The sequence below is a fragment of the Ixodes scapularis genome, unplaced genomic scaffold (assembly GCF_016920785.2).
Source record: "Ixodes scapularis isolate PalLabHiFi unplaced genomic scaffold, ASM1692078v2 PGA_scaffold0__279_contigs__length_252992795, whole genome shotgun sequence".
NCBI classification, from domain to species: domain Eukaryota; kingdom Metazoa; phylum Arthropoda; class Arachnida; order Ixodida; family Ixodidae; genus Ixodes; species Ixodes scapularis.
The window spans coordinates 236,261,184-236,281,674 of NW_024609835.1; the positions used below are offsets into that span (position 1 = coordinate 236,261,184).

At 45.9% G+C, this 20,491-nt stretch overlaps 1 long non-coding RNA gene across 1 annotated transcript; it reads right to left on the bottom strand.

The window, feature by feature from the left end:
• Nucleotides 1-10,116: 10,116 nt before the first annotated feature.
• On the bottom strand, nt 10,117-10,510 carry LOC115310834. Its single transcript, XR_005717998.2, has 3 exons — nt 10,442-10,510; nt 10,303-10,352; nt 10,117-10,153 (listed from the first exon to the last, which is right to left on the bottom strand). It is a non-coding gene; the product is annotated as an uncharacterized LOC115310834 (long non-coding RNA).
• Nucleotides 10,511-20,491: the final 9,981 nt, after the last annotated feature.

Sequence of the window (20,491 nt, forward strand, 5' to 3'; positions counted from 1 at the left end):
CAGGCCGAGTTCATTGCCCTTTCTGTGGAGAATGCAATCAATCCCATATGTTTTCTCGCAGTGTATAGACCACTGTCCTCAAATATAGGGTTTTTTTCTCGAGGAATTTGAAGAAAACAATAAGGATTTCAGTTCGTATAGTCAGATATGCACTATAAAAGGCTTTAATATGGACACCTCGAATGGGTCCGAATCTAATTATGCAATTACCTCAACATTCTGGCAACTAACGGTATTGAGTTCGTTATTAATTGTCCAGCGCGTGAACAGTTCCTTTTAGGCAGACTTCTTTCCTCGTGCATTGACCACGTTGCCCTAAGAACATCTTCGACTGTTTGAAAATCAGCAGTTATTAAGGAGAAACTTGCCGACCACTACTTTGTGGCCTGCCGCTGGTCGATCGGCGTTCTTAAATCGCGCGAAACATCAAGTCGCATTAATGTTACAGGTATCGACATCACACGGTGCCGGAGAGAAACATTCATAAAGATACGCAACCCAGATCTTGTACGGCTGAATGCGTATATCTTAGATGCGATAAGGGAAAAAAATACACTATGGGCTCGTTGCCATCGTTCACCCAAAAATGCACACCTATGAATAAACTTTAAATCCTGCGGTAACAAAGTAAACGCGATGATTTGATAGGCTAAGCGCATTTATTATGATATTAAATTCTCCCAATCTCATTCCGATGCACGTAAAACTTGGTCTTTGATAAATGAACTTCGTGGACACCAAAGATGTCCATGATGATTGATGATACATTAAAGTGACACTTTGGCGATAGTTTGCAATCGATTCCAGAGGATTTTAAAGTTTTTGTTTCGCTACTTTTTCTGGTCAGGCAAGAGATAACTTAGATGCAGTTGATAACCTAGTCTCTTCCTCAGCGTTCCTACCCCCTCTTCAGAAAGCTGGTCTATATTTCATTTTGTCTAGTTTCAAGAACAACAAGTCACCCGGTATAGACGGGATTCGTTTATCTGACCTCCGCAGAAATATAGACATTCTGAAATACGTTCTTCTATTTATAATAAATTGTTTTATTAAACCAACGTATTTCCCGATGAACTTAAGACATCTAAAGTACGTCCTTTGCATGAATTTTGTACCACAAACAACATTGCAAACCATTGCCCAATTTTTCTCTCGCCAGTCATCGCTCAGATCTTTGAAAAACATGTATTTAATATAATGACATCTTTTTAAGAAAAAAGTAATATTTTATCTCCAACTCAATTCCGTTTTGTTCAAGGAAAGGTCACTCAGCCTCTTCTAGAAGATTTTGCAGATCACCTATACTCAGCACTATTCCTAGATGTGTCTAACGCTTTTGACACAGTAAGCCATACGATACTGCTGAAGAAACTGTACAGCCTATGTTTTTCGTGGTTCATTTTTTTTCCTTCTCAAAAACTAACTTTCTCATCGCTCTCAACTGGTGTGCGCATCTGGATTTCAAAGTTCTCAAACTGAACTAAAAGCCGGAGTACCACAGGGGTTTGTTCTATCACCTCTTTTGTTTAATATTTTTGTCAATGACATAGCCGCCATAGTACCGGGATGTAAGCTCTATCAATACGCGGAGGACACTGTAATTATGACCCAACACATCAATTATGCAAGTTCCATCAGCCAGTCGCAATCTCGAGTGATAGCAATTATGAACTGGTTAAAAGAAACCTTCTTGACATAAATGTTAGAAAGAGAAAACTAGTATCTTTCTATAATCCACGCAAAACAGTCACTCTCAACATTCTATTAGTTCTGCACTCTTCTTTCTGCCATCAATCCAACTGAATTCCGATTGAGTATACAGATAGTGTCAAGTATCTAGGCATCTATTTTAATAGCCGTCTGAAAGGAATGTTCATTTTACATATATCTGTAAAAAACTGAGAAGCATTAGTTGCCCATTACACAATACAAAATAATTTTCCCCGTATCTGTTCGAAGAATGATCGCACATTCGCTTGCATGTTGCGTCCTTCGCTACTCCTTCACCGCTTCCGGCCATTCCTCTGGCTTTTGGAAAACCAAAGAGGACTGCATCCCGAAAGCTATCTTGAAAAGTGTTTCTTATAAATTTAAAAGACCTGACAACGCTCATCTTTTATATTATTGGCAACTACCAAACTTCCAAACCCTCTACGTTCATTCAGTGGTATTGTGGCACTTTTGGAATTCTGATTTCAAAATCTCAAGCCCACCCTCACGGGATCTTCGAGATACACACCCTCTTCATATACCTCTTTCTCGCCCTTGTTATGGCGGTTATGGTACATGGAGCGTGCGCTCCATGTACCATATATTTTTTTTTTCTCACTTACCACCTGAACTTCTAATACAAACATCGTCGTGCAAAGTTAAAAAGATGCTTAAAGGTATTACGTTTTAATAGGGAACTATTGGTTTCGGTCTCTATCTTGTTAATTTACATTGTAGACGCATTTTGCCGAGTAATGTGTGTCACCCTTAAACACCTGCCTTTCTCAAACAATAATAGGTATTCTGCTGTTTGTAGGATAGTTTAACAAAATACTCCTTTCGTTGATTTTTTTTTCGCATATTTTTCAGTCTTGCGGTGTTTCATGTTGCTGTGACATTGCTCTTGATTTCTGTTTTAGTGTGTGCATAATATTTTGTCGCGTAAAATACTCACGTTATAACTAGAGTGACTAACTTCATGAAATTTGTGTATACATTTCTCTTTTTTTTCTGTTTCATATTTGCGACGAGCCGCAAAAGACGACTCGTGCGGCTCGTGCCAGCTCCGGTGTTGCGCGTGCGAGCGCGAGGAGAAGGATATAAAAAATAAAGAAAAAGAATGAAGTTCTGCATGAAATCTCGGAGGTTGGCGTGTCTTTTTTGAGCTCGGAGCCCATTTTCTCTTGACGATCACAAGGAAACGTCACATATGACGCCCGAACAGGGAACCGGGTCTTCAGGAAATTCACATTAAAACCTATGTGGGGACGGTGCTCACTTCAACCAAGTGTCCACCAACCACTGTCGCTTGGACGGCCAAAGTTTCAAGTAAGTAGTAAGGTTTCAAGGTAACTTCAAGATGGCGAAACGTTCCATCGAAGCTTTCTGAAGGCTGGATGACGACGCCAAGGACGCCGCATACCAATTAGTCGTCAGCGACACGGAAATCCTGAAAGCCGAGGTGGAGCAGCTACGCCTACAGCTAGCAGAGCTCGAGAACGCGACCTCTGCACAACCGATTGACCGGCTAAAGGACAAATCGCGTCCTTTCGACGACGCCGCCAACAGACAGCTACAGGCAACAGAGAATTTGATCTGCGGACTGCTGGCACTTGTCGTAGATCGTCTTGATCAGCTCGAGGCAAAGATGAGGAGCACTTCGTCGGCAGAATCGCTGTGCAGCGCAATCTCTATCGAAGACATTTCAGAGAGAAAGTCCGCCAATAAAAAGAGGCCCAAGGCACCCAAGAAAAAGCTCCTGTTCAAGCTGAGTCATCCGCAGACACTGCAGTCGCATCAGACCGGCCGAGATAGCCGCTGAATAACGTCGCTGTCAGCTCAGTTTTTCAGCTAGGCAAGGACATCATAGCCTGGTTTTACCAGATGGATTTCTGGTTCCAGACGTTTAAAGTCGCACCAGGTGAAGCTAAAGTATTGATTGTATCTAAGCTTCTATTTAACGACTTCATGTCGGTGAGGTACCACCTAAAGACAACCAAGGTAACAACATGGGAGCAAATGAAGACCGCTTTCCGTCGTCGTTACAACCTAGACAGCGAAGTGGCAGCGAAACAGAGGATGTTCGGCGCAAGTCAGTATTCGGTAAAGACCGGCACAGACTTCGCCTTCTGCAAACTGGAGCTCATCGAGGAGTGCAGCTACCCGGAGACGGAGGCGAATAAATGCAGGGTTATCCTAGCAATACTGCCTGACAATCCACGAAAGCACTACTTCGACAGGCTTTTTGCTTTGTTGGATGAGTTGCTGGACTCATTTTTCCGCTTCGACCAGGTAGTCTTCAGCCAACCAAAGACATCGGCGTTGACTGTAGCTGCAGAGCCAGTTCAAGCTGCGCAGCTAACCAGGAAAACGCCCCCCTACTGAAAAAAACCATTTGGCGCCTATATGAAAATGAACGGGTTCATACCAGTAACAGTTTAACCATACTGGTCACCAGTTTGTCAAAGGGGTCGCCCGTATGGCTCAAAGTGGTCCCCCGTATGAGCCATAACGGTCACCTATTTGGACAAGCAGGTCACTCCTTTGGCAAACGGGTCGCTCGTCTGGGCAAATGGGTCGCCCGTTTGGGCAAATGGGTGACTCGTTCGGGCAAAGTTGTCGCACGTTTGCTCAAACCGGTGACCATGTTGCAAACTGCACCGGTTTAATTAAACGGCTCTCCGGAGCCCGTTTGATACTGAACGTACAGATCGGCGGAGTGGGCACGCCTGGCGTTTCAGCCGTGGCAGCCAATGTTTCCGGAAGGCTGGGAGCGCCGGTTCATTGATTTTAGATCGTCCGCGTAATTCAAGTAATTATATTTATATTTCAATTGCGCTGATGCTCGCTTATACTGAAACTAAAACTAACATCTTTTTTGTTGTTGTTGTTGTTTTACGTAAAGGCGCGAGTTGGTGAGCCGATATTTTTGACAGAACTTTAAAACTTTGTCCATCTTTGTTGCCTCAATTTACTTATTCAGCTCGAATCTCTCTCGCAGAAGACGCGACCGCGTGAAAGGGTGTACGTCTAGACTCCGTTTCACTTTAATTCAAGACGCAGTGAAGGTAGCACGCGTACACGCGGCTGCAAGAACATCGAGCATTGCGAGAGCACGCCCGCCGTTGCAGCAGTCAAACTACGATCTCGCGCTGAGTACTTTCTTCGCTCGGGCGCAAGCCGAGCTTCTGGCCGCCCCGCCGCCATTTCCCAAATTCAAACGTGCCAAAATGCGCGCGCGCGCGCGGTTTTTTTTTTTTTTTTTTTCGAGGTTACAGAAACACATTTTTTTGGAATGCCTGGGGAGAGGGAGAGGGGCTGTCCCTGTGGTCCTCGCCCTCTCCCTCCTCTCTTGCCACCCGTCACGTGACCCGCACCCGCGCGCGAGCTACACGCTGATAAGCATCGAGATCCGGAAGTGTGCGCCTAGCAGCCGCTTTTTTCTTTGTCTGCTTGTTGTCAGTTCCAGCTCGAACTTAGCGCGTCCACGTGCTTCGATCTGTCGCCTAATCCTGCGGTCTTATTAGGATGTCTCTCGACAACGTATACATGCCTTGCAAGTGACGTCAGGTTAGAAAAGGGGCGGCGCCCCTTGCCATGTTGGTGGTTGACTGGCACCGCGCGTATGCCCACGGCACGGCTTTGCGCACCGTTCGCGGCCCGCGCGAGTGCAGAAATGCGTCGCCTTTTCAACAAAGGTACGTAATTCCAAGTTCAAACAACGTGTTCACGCAAATCTACTATGTTGTTGAGCGAGTATGCGCAGAAGTTGCCGGCGTCGGTGCGATCGCGCTACGAGGAGAAAGTGTTGATGTGCGGCGGCAAAGATCCACTCTCGCTGTCAGTTGACGAGACCGTGACCGATACAAGCGCTTATCCCAAAGTAGAAGAGTGCGACGTGAAGGACTATCTTGTCGGCAAGACAAGCTTTATTACGCGGGAGCAGTTCAAGGCACACAAGTCACTGGAATCGCACAATTATCTGACGAGTGGGTGGGTTCAAGAGCCGCGACTGAAAGTCCTTCCAAACAACGATGTTGTCGTGATTGGCAAGGTAAGAGACTTCCAATCTAACCATAACGAAATTGCATGTTCCGGGTTGTTCGTTAAAGATCTGTCAGGCGTTCACTGTAGGTTGTAGGGTAACTGGGCATTCCGTAAAACGGGGGCGGGGGCGGCGACGGCGGCGGCGGGACCACAAAGGTGGCTAGTTCTGTGCACGTAAGCAGACGTTCAGATGCGCGAGTAGGTTCGACCAGTACATCGGGAGTCACTCTTTGCACATTAAAACATCTGCCTACAGTATCTATGTCAAAAGGTCGCTAAATGTAGTAAAATCTTTCTCTTTAATATTTTGTAGGTGAACCACTCCCAAAGTACAAGGGAAACTTGCCTGCAGCCATGGATACTAGTGAAGCAGGACGGTGAAGTTGTTGCTGCCCATTGCACCTGTATGGCTGGTCTCGGAGAGGCCTGCTCTCACATTGGTGCAATCTTATTCTACCTTCAAGTGGCGGTGAAGCACAGAGACTCACTAACTTGCACTGACAAAGAGAATGAGTGGCTTCCAGCATACTGCAACAAACTGACATGCGTTCAAATAGCGAAAGTTGACTTCTCATCTGCAGTAACTAAGAAAAGGCGAATGGATGAGGGAAAGCCATCAACAACTTTAGCACTGCGCCGACAAAGACCGACTCCATTGAGACCGACCGACGAACAGTGGAACAAGTTTTTGGACGACGCTCAAGCATCAAATTTAAGGCCAGCCTTCCTTTCGCTTGTTGATGGCTATGCAGAGTCCTACGTACCGACAGCTGCAAAGTACAAGTCCGCACTTCTGTGCACTTTGTTCAAGGACTGCGTAGCACCATCATGGGAAGAAGTCTCCGAGGAATGCGACAAGTTGGCAAGCAACATCAGAGTTGAACGAGAGGTATGATCCGTGGAAATGTGATGTTGGCAACGTTTCCCTAATTTTTCTCTTTTTGTGCAGGTTCTTCACCTTATTGAGAAAGAAACCAGAGCCCAGGCATCATGTAGGAAATGGTTTTCATTTCGTGCCGGTAGGGTGACTGCATCATGCGCGAAAGCGGCCTGCTCCACATCAATAGAAGACCCCTCACCAAGCCTGGTGCAGAGGATATGTTATCCCAGTAAACACATCTTCACCACAGCAGCGACAACTTGGGGCATTGACAATGAACCCCGTGCAAGGGCACAGTATGTTGAAGCAATGACTAGTCGACATTCAAATTTCAAGTGTTGCGATTCAGGCGTGCACATCAGCTTCGATCACCAGTTCCTCGCAGCTACACCTGATGGAGTCGTTAGTTGCGATTGCTGTGGTGCAGGCGTACTCGAGGTGAAGTGCCCGTATAGCCTGCGAGAGTGTACTGTCTTAGAGCTCACTTCTTGGAACAGCAGTAGTATCACTTTGCCCGATGGAGATGTCCTTCAACTAAAACGAAAACATTCACATTTTTGGCAAGTACAAATGCAGATGTTTTTGTGCCAGGTGAAGTATTCAGACTACGTTGTCTGGACGACGAAGGAGATATTTATTGAAAGAATCTTTCTAGACAATGACTTTTGTGCCACAATGTTGCTGAAGAGTATGCACTTCTTCAAGCGCGTACTGTTGCCAGAGCTGCGATACAGGTATACGTCACAACCTGTACAGAAACAGACATACGAGAATGTGGGAGACGAGGACGTCTACTGTCTCTGTGATGGGCCAGAGTATGGCAAGATGGTAATGTGTGATAATCCTCAATGCATACGAAAATGGTACCACTTTGCATGCATCGGCATGAAGAAAGCACCACAAGGCCAATGGCTGTGCAAAGAGTGTAAATAAAAAGAAGCACCACGAGGCCAATGGCTGTACAAAGATTGCAAATAAAGAAAATTGTGTTCAAACGAAAGAAGCAAAATGTTGTTTATTTAGACCTTATAATTAGGTTTCCCTTCTCAAAGAAATTTTTTCTACTAATTCAGGGGCATTTGTTTTCTGTCCATATATTGTGTTCATTCTCGATGTGGCATTGATAGAAACTTCTGCTGTAACTGAACTTCCATCTCTATAAAGCATCTTTAGGAGAAAATTATACCTAATAAACGCACCTTTTTATTGCAGAATGGAGAAATGGAAACAATTTAGAGACTATGCAATAATTACTCACCCACAAAAATTAAAATATTGCATCATGACACTCCTAGCAATCCCAAAAGTGCCCCATGATGCACATCAAGGAGCAATTACTTAAGCTTGTTGAGAACAATCACAATAAACAACACGCTGTCAATAACTCGTGTGCTACATACGGCACTCGTTGTAAGCTTTGAAAACGAGCAAAAACAAAAATTCACATACCTTGTTCACTCTTAACTTAGGAAAACATAGCATAGAAAACGGGACAACGCAGTTCCTGACAAAAGAAAAAAAAAGACAGCCTTGCAGACAGTTTAGTGAAGACAGTGTTCCAAGCCGCACACAAGCAGAGTTAATCAAATTGTACAACAGAGCTGCAAGCACTCGTCAAAGCACAACAAACAAAAACTATCTTGTCCAGTGTGGTTGCATCATCCTCATGAACTGCAGAGAGCATGTCTACAGGCACGATACTCTTGGTTATCATATACTTGTTCCTGAGGAGCCCTATCACTCTTTCTACATGAATGCGCACATTGGCCAGCTTCCTCGTGGCCTCCACATTCCAAGGCGCTAGCTGGGCTTGTCCCCTGGTGAATTCCGGCATCTTGAGTCGTGCAGAGCAGAGGCCAACTGACTCCGCGATGGTGAAGCCTCTGTCAGCAAGGACCAAGTCGCCAGGCTGCAGGTTACCCAGAATCCCGCAGCTTTCAGTGATGAGCTTGTCGCTCGAGCGGCCGCACCACCCCCTAGGAATGTAAGTTACTGTTCCTTGAGGAGCAATTCCAATTAGGTATTTCACCGTATTGTTGTGTTTATATTGGCTCCATGTGAGGCACCGGGCAAGATGCGAGGTTGGACGCTCTATGAAAATCTCAAAGCAGTCAAGAATGACTGCGACGTCAGTACTGAAGGCAACACGGAAGCACATCGGCATGGTGTGCACGAGCTGCTCTCTTGTCGGCCACCTGACCAGTCTTTCCAGGCCGAAGTACAGGCCGTCGATCCACTTCATCACAATCCTTGAGACGGTGGCTTCGGAGACGTCAAACCTGTGATGACAGAAAGGAGGAGGAAGTATAGAAAATGAAGACCGAGTGGTCAATACAGACGAAAAAAGAAACATTAATAGCCTTTGGAGATTGAGACAGGCCAATAAAGGCTGTAACACACAATGTAAACTGTGCATGCTTTCTGACAGATAAACAAAATACAATACCTGAATGCCAAGTCCCGGAGAGGTACATTCAGCCGGAGCCGGATCAGTGTGACCACAAACTCCTGGAACTGAGGCAAGGCGTTAATGGGGCTGTGCCTCACCAGTTCCTTCACGAGTGTAAAAACACCATTTAAAAGTTTGAAGTTTGGCAGTCCCGTGTAGAACTTGGTTAGTTCGTCCTCCCTCAGGAAGGCAGCATAAGTTAGGCACCGTGCGTTCAGGCTTTCCCGCAAGGAATAGACCTCCACCCGAAGTCGGTTGACCTCCTGGTTTAGGCGATCGGCAATTTCCCGCGAGCCGTCATCTGCCTGTGTTCCTGAAGAATAATGATTTGTTACCCAGACTGTTACACAAAGGTTTGGTAGCACAAGTTTGTGGGTGCTCTGGTAGTTTGAAACATGCCACCAGGTTGCCGGCAGGCTATCATTTATGGCCATCTCCATGAGGTGGCCAAGGGCACTGAGACATGAGAGGGGCACTCCGCCTTTTTGAAAAGCCAGCATTAAAAGGTATGTGCAAGGGCTTTCTGGGTCATGGCACGCGACAATAACGCCAATTAATGACTATGCGCTGCACGGGTGTGTCGTGTCATTCTCCGAGGCAGGCAGCAATAAAATCAATCCAACACCACTCCACATTCGACACCAGCGTCAGATTTTCCTTGCAGCTACCCGGCTCAGAGAACGACACAACACACTGGTTCAACACTCAGTCATGGCAACCATTCATTGCATGCTGCAACCGAAAAAGCTCCTCGCTTACTTTTTCGCTGACCTTTCACGAAAGGTGGAGCACCCCTCGCATGACTGAATGCCCTTGGCCCCTTTCAAATGTGGTGGTCACAAATAATTAACATGCGAGCAACCTGGTCGGACGTTTCATACAACCAGAGTGGCCACAAGCTTGATTTCTAACCAGAAGCGTACCTCTAGTAACCGTTATCTGCTCAACTTGACTTTGGTCGTCCGGTAGAGCAGCGTTCCCACCCAGTTGAGTTTCGATGTCCTCAGCTGGAGGGTCATCCTCAGCGGGAGGGCCGTCCTCAGCAGAAGGGGGGCAGTCTTGAGCAGCTGAAGGGCAGGCGTATGCAGCACAAGTTAGAATTCCAGAGCTGCTAGCTGCTGGCAGGTCATCAAAAAGTAAATCGGAACCAGTTAACAGGAATTATAAAAGAGGGCGAATTTGAACACTATCTTAGGAAAGTGAGGTGGTGACATACCTTGCAGAGCCCTCTTGTTTGCAGCGCTTCTCGCCTTGCGACGGTTGTACCTGTTTGCAGAGTAAACAGAAGCATTGTACTTCATGCTAATATCCTTTTAACTGGGACCCATCCTTTTCCCTCACAGTATGTTACGTACCTGTCATTTTTGTCAATGACCTTTCTCTTGTACCCCAAATTCAGACTGGGGGCCCAGTCAGGATGGTCGATATCGAACAATGCTGATGGTTTGCCTAAAATTTCCAAACAAATTATTTTTAGATGATTGAAGCCAAAATGTTAAAATTTGTCGTTAGATCTTTAGACAGTGTGAGGTTAGCCTGCCAGAGATTTCGGTGACACTGCTTATGCGCAGTACATAAGCCATTTATCCAGTGCAGGACTGCTAGCCTGGGGTGTTTGAGGTGCACTACGCAGTACTGATACACGACCGCACGCCCGCACGACGCTTGTTTAGATGAGTATCGTCCCGGCGTGCGGTCGATCCTCACCCCTGCCTGTTTCGGTCTGGATGAGCATCGTCCGCCGTAGTTCTGCATCACTGGAATGCGGGCCCTGTGGTCGCGTTCTCAATCCGAACTCAATGTGACGGCACAAGGCGGCGACGAGCGACGAGATTTGCCGTCGCTGTCTCGTCGCTCGTTTCTAGACTTCCGGAACCCATCGCCCGTCACTGCTGCTCATCGCGACTTGCATGTGGTTTCGACGGAGTGAGCGGCAGCGGGTCCTGTCGCGTCGCATCGCTGCGTCGCATCGCTGCGTCGCTTGGGGGAATCGCTCATATGTAGTTTATATTCGCTCTTCCGTAACCGGCGGTGTCGATGCAAAGCTTGCACGAACATAAACACGTTAGAAAAGGTCCATCACTCACCGCTAACGAAATGTATTCCGCAAACTCGATAGTGTGTGGCCGCATCATCGAAGTCGTCTCGCTTCAGCCTCCTCCGCCACTCGCGCCTTCGTTCCCTCGACAGACGCTCTGCCTCGGGGCCCTCCGATGTCACAATCGCCGGTATACGGTAGAAACCGCCCTTGAAGTTACCGGTGTCATTCTTTTTGTTACGCGAGCGGTTATTGCAGCCGAACGCGGCGCAGTTCACCATGGCTAAATGGCGGTCAACTCGACCAACTCAACCACCAGGATGGCCGTGGCCTGTGTGTGACGTCAACCTATGACGTACTTGCAAGGCATGTATTGGATGTGCACCAAAGCTATCAGTGTTCGAAAAGTCCTACGTCTATATCGGCAACAAGCGATTCTTCGAAGAAGTCAGGAATTCTTGCGGTTTGGTTGGGTTCGGCAACTGACACTTGTGCGCCACATCGTGTTGAAACTTTCAAAAAGCCGTTCCCTCTCAGTTGTGTTTGTGTGGTTGTCCTGCTTTGACTGTGTCGACAACTATCACGGATTACATCTTTCAAGTCCGCTATTTTTATGGTAAGTGCACTGCAACCTACTTCTTGGCACCGATTGACCGTTCTTCTACTCGTACTCTTCCAGATTATCTATATGATTATGCAGCCACTATTCTCGCGGCAGCCGGGTGAATAATTTCCCGGAAGTCAACCTTCATAGTCTAGAATTACCTCGGTTCTTGTTTGGTTTGCTATCTTCTCAGTTGTATAAAAGCTTAGAGTGCCTCTCACATTTCACAGATCGCTTGCCCGTTTGTACTTGTCTACAGAAGACGTAATAAACTTTCAGGAGAATTGAAAACAATCTTTTGTGTCTGTTTTCCTGTCCATTTGCAAGCACCTACGTGAGCACATTTGTTCTACGTGTTTCCTCCATGTTATAAATAGGTTTATGAGTTTCGGAACATCTTAAATAAGTTTAAGATAACCAACCTACCAGACGATCCCCGTTTAGGGCTAGCGCATAATTTCCCTATTCGAATGGCACGTTCAAACGTGTGGTCACGTGCAAGGTCGAACGGGCACCTGTATCAAATGGGTACCGTTTCGATCGGGTACCGTTTCAAACGGCTACCCGTATCCCATAATCACGTTTGATCTAAACGGGTCGACAAGTTTGCACCCGTTTGATTTACCAGTTTGCCACCCGTTTGAATTTCAAATGGTTTTTTTTCAGTAGGGCCTCCTTCCCGCTCTCGAAGCAGGACCGGTCGCCGCCTCATCGGAACGCGGATGACGGCCAGTGTCAGCAGCCTCTTTCTCCAACTGGGAAGCAAAAGAGGCAGCACGTGTCGCCTAAACGCACGTCAAAAGCTTCGCAGGATTTTCGACGTTCTTCGTTTCAGCACACTGAAGTTCGTCCAGTGTGCCTCAATTTTAAGAAGAGCGGGCACTTCGTCACGTGTCGTCCGCAGGAGCTCACACAAGAATTTTCGGAGTAGGAACAGCGCTTTGAGTCCACTGCAGTACCGACACAGGGAAACGACAAGATGATGCCTCTGACGCCTGCGAGAGGTCGTCAGTAGTTCGGCGCATCCCATGTGGCGCAGCAGTGGACACAAAAACAATTCGGGTTAAACTGAACGGACAGCCTCTGACAGCTTTCTTGGATTCGGGGGCGACGGTTACGTTTCCATCGCCGACCAGTTGCGCCTTCTGATTCAACCTTCTTCCATCCGTCTCCACGGTGCAAGGAGTCAATCCCTCACGAGCCTCGGCGAAGCCACTGCCACAGGGACAGCTGACGGACAGACGCTGAACCAGGCATTCATCGTGGTTCCACATCTTGAGAAAGAAAAGTTGCTCCTTAATGACAATTTTCTGACAGCCTTCAAGGCCATTATCGATCGGGGTGCAAATCGCTTCTTGATTCCTCCGCCTACGACATGTCATAAGGTCATTTTCGTTACGGAGCAGCTGATGCCTCCGCAGTACCTAATGCTTGTCCAAGCACGCCTGAAGAATCCTGTCCGAGGACGATCAACGAAGATAGAGGTGAGCGGCACAAAATCACTCTACGACCGTCACTGCCTTCTAGTTGAACCCACAGTTATGAATAAAACCGAGAGCGCGTTCTACGTACTCATGGCCAACCCGTCATCTCGACCAGTGGCTCTACCCTTTGATACTACTGTCAGAGTCGCTAGGGGGGTCACGTGTGTCGAAGACATCGAGCTTAGCGACGACGAAACTGCGTCCATCTTAAGTTGCTCAAGCCTGCCTTTGCCGGAGGACCTGGATCGTCCGAATGCTTTGGAAATCGTCGGCCCTCAACATCAACCACTATCGGTTGATAGGGTGTCACGTTCAACATTCGTTCAACGCTGGCACCTCAAGAGCTTCTTGCGAAAAACATGGCTTGCTTGGCGCGAACCAGCATTGATGTTGGAAACTGTCTGCCTGAGCAGCACTCCATTCCGACAGGTAATGCGAAACCTGTCTCCCAGAGACTACGTCGACTGTCGCCGCCGCTGAGTGATCTCGTCAAGGCGATGATCAAGGATCTCATTGATGCCAAGATTGTGCAACCATCGCGCAGTCCGTTGGCATCCTCTTGGTCTTAGTCCCGAAAAAGGACGGATCAACAGGAATGTGCGTCGACTACAGAAGGACCAGCGTGGTCACTGAAGACATTCTCTACCCCTTTCTGCGAATTGAGGACGCCTTGCAGACTCTGACGGGGAGCAAGTCTTTCTCTGTCATGAACCAGGTTTCTGGTTTTTATCAAATTGCCATGCGGCCAGAAGATGCCGAGAAAACGTCCTTTGATACTCCGTGGGGCCTGAATGAGTTCTTCAGGATGCCATTTGGACTCAAGGGTGCTCTGTTTACCTGTCAGCGTGCGGTAGACACTATCATCGAGAATGCCGAGTACGACCACGCACTTGTGTACATGGACGATTGTTTTGTCTACAGCAAGACATTTGACGAGCATGTGACTCACCTGCAAAACGTTTTTTCGAGGTTCTACAAAGCGAACCTGAAGTTCCAGCCACAAAAGTGTTTTTTTTTTTCTTTTGTACATCGGCCAAGTACCTTGGACACATTGCCACAGAGCATGGAGTTTCTCCAGACCCTTCCCAGTTGGCAGCTCTCCATAGGCTTCCGGCTCCTCGCAACATCCAGGAACTCCAATCCTTCATGGGCCTGTGATCTTACTTCTGGAAGTTTATCCCAAATTACAGCGTTCTTGCTGCTCCTTTGCGCGAACTTCTCAATAAAGAAACAAACTTCCTCTGGAATGAACAACAAGATGCAGCATTTGGAGCCCTCAAGGATGCCCTGTGTGAACCACCTCTTCTTAAGCTTTTCCGGGAGACGTACGCTTTGGCGTCCAAGCTCAGACCGACGCTTCCAAGCTTGTGCTGCGAGCATTACTATTGCAAGAGGACGAAGACGGAAAATTCATACCTGTAGTGTACTTGAGTCGCTCCCCCAAAGGTTTCGAGTCCAACTACACATCAACAGAGATGGAAACTCTTGCGTCAAGTGAGCTCTGGATGAGCTTCGCCCGTACCTCATGGGTCGTAAATTTAGTTGTTACCGACCACCATGCTCTTATTTGGGTGATGCGTTACAAGGAGGGGAACCAACGCTTACTGCGCTGGTTGCTCGTCCTGCAAGAGTTTGATTTCAAGGTCATCTACAAGTCAGGAGTTCTACACACAGCGCCAGATTGCCTCTCCCGTACTCCGCAGTCAACATTGGAGCTATGTGACAAAGTTCTCTCTGTCACATCTCAGGCCTTCCTGCAACGGGCTCAGGATCTCTCACGTGACCAACATGAGGATTTGTATTGCCACGACGTTTTTAAACTTCTGGACGGTAGTGATGGCACACGTAAACAGCTGAGGCGAGCACGGCACAAGTTCGTTGTTCATGGCGGAGTCCTTTATATGAGGGATCAAGGCCCCAACAATCAACGTTTCTTGGTCCGCCTTCCTGACTCGAAGAGAGCCGAAGTTTTGCGCGAATTCCACGGAGGAAAGTACGGCGCACACATGGGCATCAGACGCCCCTTCGAAGCTATTGGCACAAAATATTTCTGGCTGAAACTCTTCAGGGGCGTAAAGAACTTTGTCAAGCATTGCGATCTCTGCCAACACATGAAGATGTCATCTGCGGCACCTCTTAAACTGCTGCAACCGATTGAAGTACACTCCCTGTTTCACACGATAGGGCTAGATATTGTTCGACCACTTAACACACCTTAAGGCTGCAAATACATCATTGTCGCCATCGACTTCCTCACGAAATTTGTTGAGGCCAAGCCTGTGCGGAACATTCAAGCGGTTACGGTACAAAAATTTATCGAGCGTCGAATCATTTTAAAGCACGGTTTCCCAGCACTGATTATCACTGATCGTGGCTCTCATATGATGGCACGCTCAACTTCGGCGTACCTTCAACACCGTGGCATCCAGCACTCGTCTACGACAGCGTACCATCCTGCTGCGAACGGCCTCTGCGAGCGGGCGAAGAAGACGCTCAAGCAGATTATCAATTTGACAAAAGCCGGAGGCGACAAGTGGGCTGACGTTTTTCCCTACGTTGTTTTCAGCTATAATAAAGAATTCCAGGACACCCTCTGTCAGTTACCTTTTTACCTTGCCTACAGCCGTGACCCTGTGCTCCCCTCGATGTCGTTTATGCCCACCAGGAGCTCGCTGAACTACGTGATGCATCGGGCTATTCAGTCGCTGTTCACAAGAGACTGAACCAAGCTCGGAAACTGGCGGCCAAGCACATAAAGCTCGCTCAATAAAAACAAAAGAGCTACTTCAACAGGAGACGCAAGGACATCGCCTTCGAGAATGCCCAGCTCGTTCTGTTAAAGACACCACCTGTGGGGCTCAAGGCAACACGATGGTTCTGTGGCCCCACCGAATTGTGAGCCGGTTCTCTTCTGTGAACTGCAAGATTGAACTCATGGACGGTAAAGGCCGCGTGCACGTGGAGAAACTAAAGCCGTATCTTACACCAGTCACTGATTTTGCACACCCTCTTCCCGATGACTGAACTTTCGTAATTTATAAAATGTACCCTTGTTTATAGGGTGTCTTCTCAGTTAGCATCTTGTATGTACATATTTATTGACTCGCGTGCATATCTAAGAGCGCGGTATTTGTTTATTGTTGTTTTGTTTTTGTCTCTTGAAAGCTCACTGTCGGGTCGACAGTTTCTGAAACCTGGGCATGTGACGAGCCGCAAAAGACGACTCGTGGGGCTCGTGCGAGCTCCGGTGCCGCGCGTGCGAGCGCGAGGAGAAGGAGATCAAAATAAAGAAAAAGAAGGAAGTTCTGCATGGAATCTCGGAGGTTGACGTGTCTTTCCTGAGTTCGGAGCCCATTATTAATTGACGACCACAACGAATCGTCACAATATTATTTTATTTTCTGTAGCCACACAACTACATATCGTTTTTTTATTGGAGGATGGCGTCGCTCAAGACTCCTGTTGGCTTTGATGCATCCGAAATACTAAACTTTTCTTTGCTGGTAGCAATAAACTATTAATATTATTCTTATTATTATCAATATTATTATTAATATTATTATTATTGCTACAGTGATATCTCGTTAAAATGAACACCTCTGTTTCCGTAAACAATCGTCCATAATGTGAGTTGTCCATAATAACGAGACAAAAATGCATTATTTTCCCAGTTTGTCCCTAAAAGTGGTGTCCATATAGCGGGGTATCCACATTAACGGCGCCCATATTAACGAGACATGACTGTATTATTATAGCGCATTCGGCATTCGGTAGATCAAATTCAAAAATAATTTTGATGTTCGTGATCCAAAATATGAGATCGAAACAATGCCAGTGTTTTCTCTCAAATACGGAACCAATTCAGCTGCACTTTGGAGGAGTGCATTCTTTTCTCTCTTTTTTTTTTTTTTGTACTTTTATAACCCTTTCCGATTAGATTATCTTTCTTTGGATTAATACGGTTTCCTCCTTTTTCATTCTATTTCCTGCAGAAGCGGTAAAATACACATCCCGGATACTGCTTTGATAAACTCAGGCAGCTGTACGGCCTCCATGGGACAAGCTGAAAACTGACAGCTTAAAATATGGCTTCGGAATGTATAGGCCACTAGCTTGCTTTTAATATCCCGCATCTACAAGACACATTTACGAAGGCGAAAACAAAATACTGCTGAGGAGCACGCTGTCAACGATCACTACAGCTAGCACGGATGGAAACTAGGAAGATCTTCACAAGCGAGCGGATACTTGACGCCCTATCTGCAACATGGTATACCTGCTATGTGGCCCTGGGCTGTAAAAAATACGACACACCCTCCCAGCCCTAGGCTATGTGCCCAGCCGTGCAGTATACACTACCTTGAAAGACATGAGTGGCGAAAAATGCAAGTCCGCGTCGACAGCACGAAACAAGTTGGCTACAGTTTGCTCGCACAGGAAGATTATGCTCTCGCGAAAAAAAAAATCGTTATAGAAGGGCTTGTATTTTTTTGTGTAAATGCTGTAGAACACAACTATTTTGTTCCACAATCCGTGATGCCCAGCCAGCGCCAACTTGTTACATACCTCATAATGAAACTACTCACCAAAAAAGACTTCCGACTTCGACGCCTGTAAAAATAAACATACGAGTGAGCTCATTTTGAAACACACAAGAACACGCACAAGCGTTTTCTTGTGAAAATTTTCTAGCAAGATGAATGTTCGCATTAATTCCCAAAATTCCAAAAAAAAGAAACGAAAGGCCGAAAGTCTGCAATTAAAGACACTCGCTGCCAACCGTCACGGATGTCAAGTAGCGAACTCAGACCAAGGAGGAGTATGTCTGACGCCTGTGATGATGAATCCATTGTGAGCTCGAGCTGAAGTTTGTGTTGGACTGCAGTGAAAATATTCAACTGAAGAACCTTTTGTTGCAAGGTGACAATAATATTGTGTGTGCCAGTGCAACATCTAAATAAAGATGCTAAGAAATTAATGTTAAATAAATTAGTTCCTGTACGGCCAGCATGGTGCTTGCGCTTTGTCCTCATGCAAAGCAACTGCTCTCTGAACTCGGTGCATCTGTGTTTATGTGTGATTGCAGATAGTCAGTGTCCTTGTAGCAGGCTCTTGGGTACCTTGTGGTGCTACAGCGTAAAGGCTGCACAGATATTGTGTCTCGGTGTAACAAAATCAATAGCACCTAAGATGCATGTGTCATATTTGCACAACTTATGGATACCAGGAGGCTCGTTTCGCAGTGTTCAAAAGTGACCAATTTCTTATTTACGACTATCTTTTGTATTGCAAATGCAAGCAACATTGAATATGAAGCTCCCATGCCCCCTTCTGTTTGTGCACAAAACTTGTTTTTAGCCGCCCTAACATACCTGTGTCGTATCGCAGACTCGGTACTGTCGAAGTAGATCAGCGTATGGAGCAGCACTCAGGTATTACGGTACTTTTGTTGCAAAGATAGTTTTCACATATGACATTGCCAAGAAATAGGTCACAGGTGTTTTTTCAATGTAGCAACCAGGTAGGTTGCTGCAAAACAAGTACTATATTTGAACAGGCAGAGTGCATTGAATTTCTTACCTATACAGATTTATCAAAGGTCTAAGAAAGGTTTATCAAAAGATGTTCAATACATTTTTCAATGTATGATATCTCAGAGTCCAAGAGACCAGCACATCACAGTTTTAGAATGTTATTACTTTTATACTTGTCTTGCAATTGGCGCCCCGTTGCTGTTGCATCAGGTGTTCCTTAGGGTAGTGTACTCGAGCCTCTATTGTTTCTAAGATATATATATATATCAATAACCTACCATCGTCAATTAAATCAACAATTAGGCTTTGCTCTGATGCTTGAGTTATTTATCGGAAAATTAATGCACCTATAATGATCGCAATATTGTCCAAGACGATTTAGATACTATATCATCATGGTGTTTCCTATGGCAAATGAACAATAACACTCGTAAATGCAAACAAATGTACGTAACTAAATCCTCTACTAAAACGCTAACCCAGTACTCATTCCTTTCACAACCACTAGAACACTCGTCGTACAAGTATTTGGGCGTGTATTTTACGGGCTCATTATCATGAACTGAGCAGATAACAAATAGCGCGCTAAAAACACTTGGTTTCATTAGGTGGACGTTATATCTAGCTCCCATAGAAACAAAGCTATTCGCGTACAAAACATTTATCCTCCCAAAATTAGAATATGCAAACATAATTTGGAATCCACACCTAAGTTACTAAATCGAGGCTCAAATCTTCAAAACAAAGCAGCCAGATATATATGCAGTGATTATTCATCCGAGACTAGTGTCTCCGCTATAAAAGCTAGCATAAATCTTTCTCATCTAGAAAAAAGACGAAAAATAGCCCGATTGTTTTTTTGTTTTTTTTTCGAGATGTATATTACTCAATCTGCATATGCTGGGCTGCCAACTTTTAATCATCCATATTAGATAATTCCTGCAGGATTGAAACATTTCATTGCCATGCTAAGACTTTCTTCTTTTCTTCCTTAGTACTTTGCACCACTGACTGGAACAAACTACCCCACCATATTGTAAGTGATCGATATCCCATTTCATTTAAAAAAAAGGGCATCAATTTGTGTAACTTTGAACCTTGATTTGTAAAAATGCATCATAACTATAAAATGCTAAAAAGAGTTTGTGTGCGTGTGTGTGTGATTTTTACTTGTCGGTGTCTTTTTTAGAGCCCAGCTCTTAGGCGCCCGTTGCCGGCTTGAGCGGCATCGGCCTCGCTGTCGCCGTCGGCGTCGGCGTAACTGCGCGGTGCATGATGGGTAAATTTCCGATCCAAATCTGGCGGAAATTTTCCCGCTGAATGTAGAGGAAAATTTTCCCTGCTAAATTTAGCGGAAAAAGTTCCTTGCTAAATTTAGCGGAAAAAATTCCACGCTAAATTTAGCAGAAAATATTTCCCGCTAAATTTAGCGGAAAAAGTTCCCCGCTAAATTTAGCGGAAAAATTTCCCGCTAAATTTAGCAGAAAATTTCCCCGCTAAATTTATCGGAAAAAATTCCCCGCTAAATTTAGTGGAAAACATTTTCCGCTACATCTAGCAGAAAAATTTATTCGCCAAATTTAGCGGAAAATTGTCCCGCCAAATTTAGCTGAAAAATATCTCGCTAAATCTAGCGCAAAAATTTGACCGCTAAATTTAGCGGGGAATTTTTCCGGCTAAATTTAGCGAAAAATTTCCTCTAAATGGGAGGCGAGCAGGAGAGGAGGAGGGGCATCGCCCCCTCT